Source organism: Sinocyclocheilus anshuiensis, unplaced genomic scaffold, assembly GCF_001515605.1.
Source record: "Sinocyclocheilus anshuiensis isolate Anshui unplaced genomic scaffold, SAMN03320099.WGS_v1.1 scaffold28, whole genome shotgun sequence".
In the NCBI taxonomy this organism is placed as follows: Eukaryota; Metazoa; Chordata; class Actinopteri; order Cypriniformes; family Cyprinidae; genus Sinocyclocheilus; species Sinocyclocheilus anshuiensis.
In genome coordinates this window covers 326,205-336,338 of record NW_015555724.1, presented here as the reverse complement: position 1 = coordinate 336,338, position 10,134 = coordinate 326,205, and the positions used below count along the sequence as shown (strand labels likewise).

Below are 10,134 nucleotides of genomic sequence, written 5' to 3'. Positions count from 1 at the left end.
ATATTGTGAAATATTATAATTGAAAATAACTGTTTTCTATTTTAATATATTCTCAAATGTAATTTATTCAGCCATTACTCCAGTCTTTATTGTCACATGATCCTTCAGAAATGTACTTATTTTTTAACATACAGATTTGGTGCTCAAGAAACAATTTTCTTATTATCAGTGTTACAAAACAGTTGTGCTGCTCAATATTTTTGTGGAACTTGTGATACATTTTTTTTTTTTCAGAATTATTGGATGAATAGCAAAGGTCAAAAGAACAGCTTTTATTTGAATTGTTTTGTAACAACAAAAAAAGTCTTTACTGTCACTTTTTAATAAATGTAATGTGTCCATGCTGAATAAAAGTATGTATTTCTTAAAAAAAAAAAAAAAAAAAAAAACTTAACGACCCCAAATTTTTGAATGTGTGTAAATCATCAGAAAAAATGAATGATACAGCGACGTAGTAAATTTGTGTCATTGCATAATGTTAATGGTTTCACTTTGCTTTCACACATCTATGAAGACTATGAAAAAAGGACTTGGTGCACTTTTAAATATCTGGAATATTGACTAAAGATGGTTTTCAGATCAAAGGATCAAATGGTAAGACTCTAAAAAAATTTTTTTAATGACATTACGAATGATTCTTTCTTTTTTTTTGTTTAGAATAAAAATAATAACAAAAATGTCTATATACGATCATCTGCACTGAGAATGAGTTTAAGTGTTTCGTTCTCTGATCTAACAGTTTTTACTGTCCCTGTGTGTGTCGAGGTGCCCGTGCTCTCCCCTGCTGCTCTGCCCCAGGTGTGTACCGCCATTTGGGTGCCATTCCCTTCAGTTTCTTCCTCTTCCTGTCAGACACGCACCACACCTTCTCACAGTACTGCTCCACCCGCTGGAAGTTGTTGTAGCCGATCAGCTGCATGAAATCCTTGTACCAGAGCTTTGAGGAGGATGGAGCGGAGGGCAGGCTGGGGAAGGGGCAGGGTGGAGGTCTGTGTGCAGAATCGCCTTCCTCCCCTTTATGCAACAAACCCTCCACTTTGCCCTCATCCAGCACCTCCAAAGTAACACGCACCACCGTCTGGATGAAGCCGTGCTCTGTGGACTGGCACACGTAGACTCCTGCATCTCCCTTTGCTATTTTAAGGAGCAACAGGCCGTGGGGGATTTGAATCACACGATCATCGCCTTTCACCTGAGGGAGGGAAGGAGAGAAACAACATGCAAAGGACATTATCAAATTTGTGTACTTAGCTTGCTAGGATGCTAGAGTGTTCTGGCTGGTTTCTAGGCTCAAAAAAATCCACTTCCAAGTCTCGGATGCCTCCTTCAATATAAGCATATGCAGTGTTGGGGGGTAACACATTACAAGTAACCTGAGCCACATAATCAGATTACTTTTTTCAAGTAACTAGTAAAGTAACACATAACTTTTAAATTTACAACAAAATATCTGAGTTACTTTTTTAAATAAGTAAAGCAAGTTACTTTGTTTTCCCATTTATTCACTGACACCTCTCCTGTTGGTGCAGAGACACATCCTTCAGCCAGGCTTATTAATTTCACTTGTGGATTGAAAGGACCTTTACAGTTGTCGAAAATACAACCTTTGGGTTTTCTGTTATCAAAACCAAGTAAGCAATTCCAGCCCAGGTGACAAAAATTAACACGAAAGTAATGTAATGCATTACTTAACGTAAAAAGTAAAGCAATTAGTTAATTTATGGACTGACACAATATTGTAATGCATTACTTTCAAAAGTAACTTTCCCCAACACTGTTGATCTTTTCTATCATTCACCAGGTGAAAAATCATAATTCTGATCGCTTAGAAAAGTAACAGTACTCTTCCCTTTAACCCACATGACTTGAGGTATAATTATGCATTATATGTGAAAATAGAATACTTTTGGGAGTCTGTTCTAATCCCTAACCTCAAGTTAAAGCAACTGTAATAGTGATGCTCTCCTTAGCTAATATTACCAATACATGTGCCATTATTTAAAGTCTAATTTACCAGAGATGTCTTGGAGCACAGAGATGGTCAGAGTGACATTATTATTTTCTATTTGAGATGAACTGAATCACTGGGGGCTATATTACCCAGCCTCCCTGTGGTCAGAATAGTAAAAAGAAGCTTTAATCTATATTTAACAGCCCTCTCTCAGCAGGGGTTCAGACCATAGCTTTTGATGAAATAATGTCTGAGCCTGACCATGTGAGAAGAGAAGAAAACTCTGCACATTATATGATTAAATATGATAAAAATAAATCTTAATATGTTTTCATTTTTATGCCGTAATCATATATATTTTTTTAAAGTTATCTCAGGGTTAGGGATAGGGTAACTATTATGTAATGTAATGTAATATAATTATATGATTATATATTATGGAGGAAAAATTATTTATTTTATATAAATTATTTATCCTTTTTCCTTCTATAATTATAAAAATAAATAAAATTAGAGGTTAGGTTAGTTTTATAATACAAGACTATACTATACTATAATAATAATACATTTTATTTAAAACAATAAAAGTATGTATGTTCTAGATGCATGCTTTGTACCTCCTCCATGTCCACACCATGTTGAATATACCATGTTACAGACGCCTGCAGTGATCGTGGTCTGCACTCCAGTAGGGTGCTATTGTTCTCCACACCATATACAAGCTTTTCTGAGATGCTTTGTTCTTCTGTAACACACACACACACACACACACACACACACACTGAACAGCTTAGTCCAATACATTGATGCAACAGAATTCAAACTTGTGTCAACTGTTGACATTGTGTTTTCATTCTCACATGCAAGAAACCCATAGGTTTTGCTCATGGCGGAGACTCCGGCAGGTGTCTAATCACACAATCTGAATACTCAAGCATCTTGTAAACAGACACTGTCAGTATTAAAAGGAATAGAGATTTTTATAATATGTTCTGCAATGGAGCTCAATGGTACAGTTGTGGAAGTGAAAGAAATCTTTGAAATAGAAATGCTCTGTAAAAAAGTAAAAGTCTTGTGTCTTTTGACTGTCAGTTTAATGTGTGTTTGCTGAATATATACACAATACATAAAAATAAGTATATATCATATATAAATATATTTTAACTTGTGTGTTTTTCTCTAGTTATTCTAATATTGCATAGCATTTTGTTCAACCTTGGGTATTTTTAAATGTGCTTTTATAAATAAACATGAACAAAAATTGTACTGACCGAAAACTTTTGATGGTGGGATATATCTGAATATTTTGCCACCAAATATATAAGTCATGCTGTGCTTATAATCAATGACTTAGCTATGGTAAACAGATTGATATTACAGTTATATTATAGTTTAGACCTCTTAGTTCATTCCACCATAAACAATGTCAATTCAATCATTAAAAATTTAGAAGTTTTTACTTTTTTTCCCAAAAATTTCAATACATTTTAGCTTCAAATCGAATGTTGTAATGTTTAATTTCAGAGTTTATGTTGGATGTAGATTTGATTCAAGCTGCAATGCCCATGGAGAAAAAGAATGGGGAAAATACTTTCGGAATAAAGGCCGCTTTGGAATTGGGACATCACTGTCACGCTCTATTGTAATATACTGTGATGTCTGTCTGCTAAAGTAAAAGCACCATCTGCGCATAAAGAGCCAGAGACTCTCATTAACTGTACTCTGACCTCGTCAACTTTCACAGATCTCATCCGCCTCATTTTTCCCTATAAAGCTTCTAAGACTCTAATATCCTCCATTGAACAAGCTCTTGCCAGAACATACCACTAAGCTGAAGCCCGTTGCACTGCTGAACCGCGTTGCCATGGCGGACGTCTTGCCGTCGGAAGCGCCTAAAGAATAAAAGAGAAAAATGAGGCATTGATATAACCCAGACACAGCCTGCCTGTCTGCCTGCAATTGTCATAATATCACCCTGCCACCCAAGGTGTGTAACAACACAGGGAGGTGACAGAAATTCAATCAGACTCGGTCTGGTTTTTGTCTGTACTCTTAGAGTAATGACTCTGACAGGCATTTGGTGCCGATTGTGCGCAACTTGTCTGGCTTTGCATACAAAGTGAGCTTGTGATGGGTATTAATATGGGCGAGAGGTGTTAGCATCAATCGCTAACAAGCTCAAACTGATGACCACACTGAGACAGCTGACAGGTCTTTGAGTCGGGATTAGGGAAACACTCCCACTCTGCCTTCGCTCCGGTACACTCCACACACATAAGTGAAACATCAAAAGAGCTCTCACAAAAACACACACTCTCCAAGTTCACAGAGCTCACTAATGGAAACACTGGGTTGGAAAGTGAACAAGATTATGGTGCACATACATGTAAGCTAAAACTGTAAGACTAAAAAAGTTGCTTAATCAAGAAATGCATTAACAACCTAATTTTGTGATGCAAGACATGGAAATAAAGCACATAATCTTTTCCAAATGTCAAGATGCCTCAACTTTTCTTTTTATAAAAGCAATCTACCATCTCAGTCCTGTCAGTATATGCACTACTAGTCCAAGACTGATATCCACAGAGCTTGAAATGTTAAAGATTAAATGTTAAGAGGCATATGACGTAATGACTCCTACTACAAGAGGTTTAAAGGAAAAGATTGCCACCCTTGAAAAATATTAAAACCTACATAAACAATCAAGAACGCATTATTTACTGTGAGCAATAAATGTATAAAATGACATTATTATAAAATGTATAAAATATTATTATAAATATTTATAAATAGTAGCTAATAAATTGACCTATTAACAACAACAACAACAATAATAATAATTAAATATAATCATAATATAATAATTATATTATATTAATAATATAACAATAATAAAAAAGCTAAAATATAATAATTTAATAAATAATAATAATAATAATACATTATATATATATATATATATATACACACATACATATACACACACACACACACACACACACACACATATGCATACATATACACACACACACACAGACACACACACACATATAAATATATATATATATATATATAAAACTCAACTCGAGGGTGAGTAAATAATGACAATTTATATTTTTGGGGGGAACTATCTCTTTAAGGCTTTATTTTCTGTAAAGCTGCTTTGGAACTATACAGCATGCACCATGAAAAGTGCTATACAAATAAATATGACTTGACTAAATATAAGCTATACATTTATTATATATCTATATCAAATTGTTGGTACCTTTTTGTATACTGCCCAGCAGGGTAGTACCGGGAACATGTCAACCCATCCCATGCACAGTAGGGGTCTCTGGCCAGGCAGCAGTCGGCACAGGCTGAACCGTACAGCCCACACTGGTGTACACGGATCTGTGTTACACCCAGCTCAGAGCCCACGTACAGCTGTTGCTATGGAGATACAAACACTGCTGTCAGCCGCTTTGTTACAGGTGATGAATGCCATTATGTCCAAATCATAAAGATACAACCATTCTACTGAATTGCCCATTATTTGTGTGCATTCTAAATAATTAAATATATTACAGTTATAACACAGAACAAAATATGCTCATATTTGATTCATAATATTTACTAATGACTGCAAGAATTAATAATTAACTATGAAGCATCTGACTTGTTATAAATGCTGAATTTGCCATAGGTATAAAGGCGATCACTCATGCATGAAACGTTTACTCAATATCACCATCTCCAGGTGTCTGTGAGGACTAACTGACAAAGACTTACTCGTTTAGTAGAGATGAGGATCTCCGTAATAGGAACAGGGACCTAGAATGAGAAGAAAAGTGGTAAGTGTGAAGATTGTTGGAAATGAAATGGTATCAATATAAAGATAAAAAGTCACCCAAAGGACTTCTGATGACCTTGAAAACCTGCAATTCCTCCAGAAGAACTTCTTCAACTGTGTCAGCTTCTTTGTTGTAGATTGTGATCATTTTTAATACTACAGAATCATCTGAGTTAAAGAGAAAGACGACCTGAATTAGGCACTGATAAAATACATTTTATATACTTTTTTGTAATGTTCCTGAAATAAGTCTCTTATGCTCACTAAGGATGCATTTATGTGATCAACAACACAGTAAACAAGAGAAAGACGACCTGAATTAGGCACTGATAAAATACATTTTATATACTTTTTTGTAATGTTCCTGAAAGAAGTCTCTTATGCTCACTAAGGATGCATTTATGTGATCAACAACACAGTAAAAAGTGTAATATTGTGAAACATTTGCACAATATAATAAAGTAACTGTTTTCTATTTTAATATATTTTAGAATGTAATTTATTCCTGCATGTAATTTTCAGCATCATAACTCCAGTTTTCAGTGTCACATGATCCGTGTCACATGATAGAATGAGAAATCATTCTAATATGCTGATTTAAGATAAGATGCTGAAGTAACATTTTAATTATTATCTTTTCAATATTATATTATTAATTATTGTTGAACAGTTGTGCTGCTTTGTGTTTTTGTGGAAACCATGATACATATCTTTCAGGATTCTTCGAAGAACAGAAAGTTCAACAGAATTGATTTCTTTCAAATAGGAATCTTTTGTAAAAGTATGTCTTAACTGTCACTTTTGATTAATTAAATGCATACTTGCTGAATAAAAGTATTAATTTCTTTCAAAAAAATAATAAATAATCATACAAACCCCAAAAAGTAGTGTATATCTGCTAAAATAATGTCAGTTTTCTAGAAATGCAATAGCCTATAGTTGGCCGTTAAGCCACAAAACTAGAAAATAGTGTATTGTTAGACATAAAAACAAGCTGCTGCAAATATTTAGTATGACAAAAGCAACAATCATTACATAAAGCCTATATGACAATATAGGTACTAAAATTGAGTACCAGTCCCTATGAAGAGAACATTGTAGTGTCCATCCTCAGCTTCCACTCGGTCCACAGCCAGCTGTGTGAGTTTATGTCCTCCTTCAGTGTCCAGCAGAATGGGCCGTCTGTGAACGGGCTGCACCGCCTGGAACATGAGGGGATGTGAACGCACAAAACGCAGAACCTCATCTGGATACTCCTTTGAACTGGAAAACTGGCCTCCATTTATCTTACTGGCACACTGTGAGAGACAAAAATCAGTAAATATGAATACAGATTGAACCGAGTTCCCCAAGTCACTAAACACTTTCAGGTCTTTCATTTTGTTGCTCCGGATCTGAGAATATCCCGCCTGCTTCTCGCTGCTATAACCCTTTAGAACAAGAGACCGATCAGAAATCCTGCGGTGCACGACTAAAGCTACCAAATTGCCTTTTAAAAGGTCAGCTCTCAGAGACATACTTTTTTTTCATATGCTTTCCCCAAGAATAACCACACATGGAAATTGAAGAATTGAGACAAATTCGGAGATGTGAACAACGGATATACCCTGCTTCTTCAAAATGAGACGAGACACAACACACCAGAGAAAATGACTGGGAGTTACACATCATTACTAACTATTGGAAACCAATCTTACTCTTTTATCGGCTGGAGATGAATAGCCAGAGAAGGACATTAATCAGCACATATCAGATATGATTATAATTGTACACATCATTACTAACTATTGGAAACCAATCTTACTCTTTTATCAGCTGGAGATGAATAGCCAGAGAAGGACATTAATCAGCACATATCAGATATGATTATAATTCAGACTACGGCAATTTAAACACCCTCGATTTCACAGTACCTCCATAAGTGCTCGGTTTCAGGCATTAGCGTTAAAGAACTGGCATGACACGCTCGAGGAGAATAGTGATGTGCACAGTCATGCTGAAAATAGACTCATCTGCCATGAGAGAGATTCGGTGTGTCTGAAGAAATAAGATCCAAAATTCAACATTCACTCAAGTGGGCCTCCAAACGGCACTGTGTGTCAGAGGTGTAAACGCAACACTTCGTGACATTTTGTACACTGGGATTTCTGATATAACAAAATGATGACACAAAGTGACTGATGGACCCAATATACAAGCAAATATTACTCACCGATCCAGGTCGGGGGTAGGGGACCCTGCCATCGTACACTTTCCAGTGGTGGTCAGTCCGTTCCCGGTGTGCAAAAGGCCCATTAAAAGCTGCACGGATGTCTTCCATGTTATACATGCACACTGCGTATCCTTTAAACACGGCACTGAGTGAAAAAACAGGTGCAGATGAGCGTCCAGGCAGCTGTCCATCAAAATAAACTGAGAATATAAAAGTATATATTGCTCTGTTCAGTGACACATGTGACCTCACCCACCTGGTGGTGCTAAACAGACCAAAGATCTCTGGATTTTTCTCATCCTTCTTCCGTAGCACGAACACATCCTCTAAAATGACACATAGATACACACAAAAATGTATTGTCATCAAATCAACATGAAATTGTGCTAAGCATGATTTTACAGTATGTTGTTGGATCAACATCCTTTGTTGGGCCTGGAACAACATCATTAATAATCAGTCAGTGCCCTCTGATTTAGAGTAAAGGTTAGGGACTGGTTGATAGGCAGGGACATTAATCCAGGTGTACCAGAATTTGAAACTTATTTCCTAGAGCAGATATTCCCAACTTTTTTGTCAGCTGAAATTATTTGACCTATAACATATTTACTTGAGGTAGTCCTTAAGGTTTCAAGTTAATATATTTCAATCATTGAAAAACACATTTGCATATTCACAATTATCTGATGTTGGTTAGTGGTCACATAACATGCTGGTAAACAAATAAAATATTTAAAGGCACAATATATAAGATTTTTTTATTAAAATATCCAAAAACCACTAGAACAGTGTTATATATTTTGCTGACTTGTGTACTTACATTATCCCATATGTTTCGAAGAATGTTTAAATCCAGAGAAATAAGCAATTTTAACTAGTGACACGGACCGTGTCCATAGTGTCATTGTGTCGCCTGCCAAAGACGTCATAACCCCTCGATTTCCGGTTTTGTTTTGTAGAAAACATGGAAACACCAAAGACGCTTTATGTTTTGCGTTTTGTTAGACAGGTGACGACCACACAGAGTAGCATTATAACAGAACTTTCAAATGTATCTAGTATGATAAAACAGCGCTGCTTTACCCCACATACGCACGACCGGAAGGAACGGAAGCGCTAAAGTGTGGCATAATAAAAGCTCCGCTGCTTTCGAGCCGTGTGTCACGCTCGTCTCTCATTAGCAATTGCTTCAGCAACCTAGTTTCGCTTCGACGGCTTTCCGCCTCACTCTGCTTCATACTATGTTAATAAATCTTTAATACATTAGCTCATCCATGAACATGATTTCTGCCTGAGTCCCGTCGGATTGCGTCGGCTGTGGGGATGAAGAAGACAACTCCCATGATTCCTCACTCAGTCACGGAGTCATCAAACTATGCCTTTGTTTCTTTGTTTGTTTTGAATACGCGCCCTCTAGCGGTGAAAACGTACATATTGTACCTTTAATCTTAAAACCTTTTTTTTATTCTTTATTTTACATTTTATATATATATATATATATATAAACATTTTCCAAAATTTTCCATTTCCATGATTGAATTATTAGATTTTACATCAACTCACACACAAAACACCAGGGATTTGTGAACATCAATATGGGAAACTCTGACTTCGAGAATTCAAATGTATATATATTTTTTTTCATTCTATTCTATTTTAAATCAAATATTAATAAGATAACACTGCTTTCCTGTAACTCACAGTAGAGCATGATGCTAGAAACACCAAGGCCATGGGTTCAATTCTAGGGAAAGCAAGAACTGATAAAATGTGTACCTTGAATGCAATACAAGTTACTTTGGATAAAATTGTCAGCCAAATGCATAAATATAAAAGTTTCTTTACACATTTTACAAAAATAACAACGCCAAATAAACATAGTTCCATCTTGCACTTTACATCTTTGGAACAGATGAGGTGTTTAATAAGATGTCAGTGCAGAAACAAATGAGCTTTCATCTGAAAGTCAAAGGGCCCATCAGAGAGATCCTCCAAGATTACAAACTAAAGTGTGGCATAATAAAAGCTCCGCTGCTTTCGAGCCGTGTGTCACGCTCGTCTCTCATTAGCAATTGCTTCAGCAACCTAGTTTCGCTTCGACGGCTTTCCGCCTCACTCTGCTTCATACTATGTTAA

The 10,134-nt window shown here is 36.0% G+C and overlaps 1 pseudogene; it reads right to left on the bottom strand.

Annotated features, from left to right (window-relative positions):
• Positions 1 to 667: 667 nt before the first annotated feature.
• Positions 668 to 10,134, bottom strand: part of LOC107672589 (semaphorin-3E-like) — a 43,616-nt pseudogene continuing 34,149 nt past the window's right edge.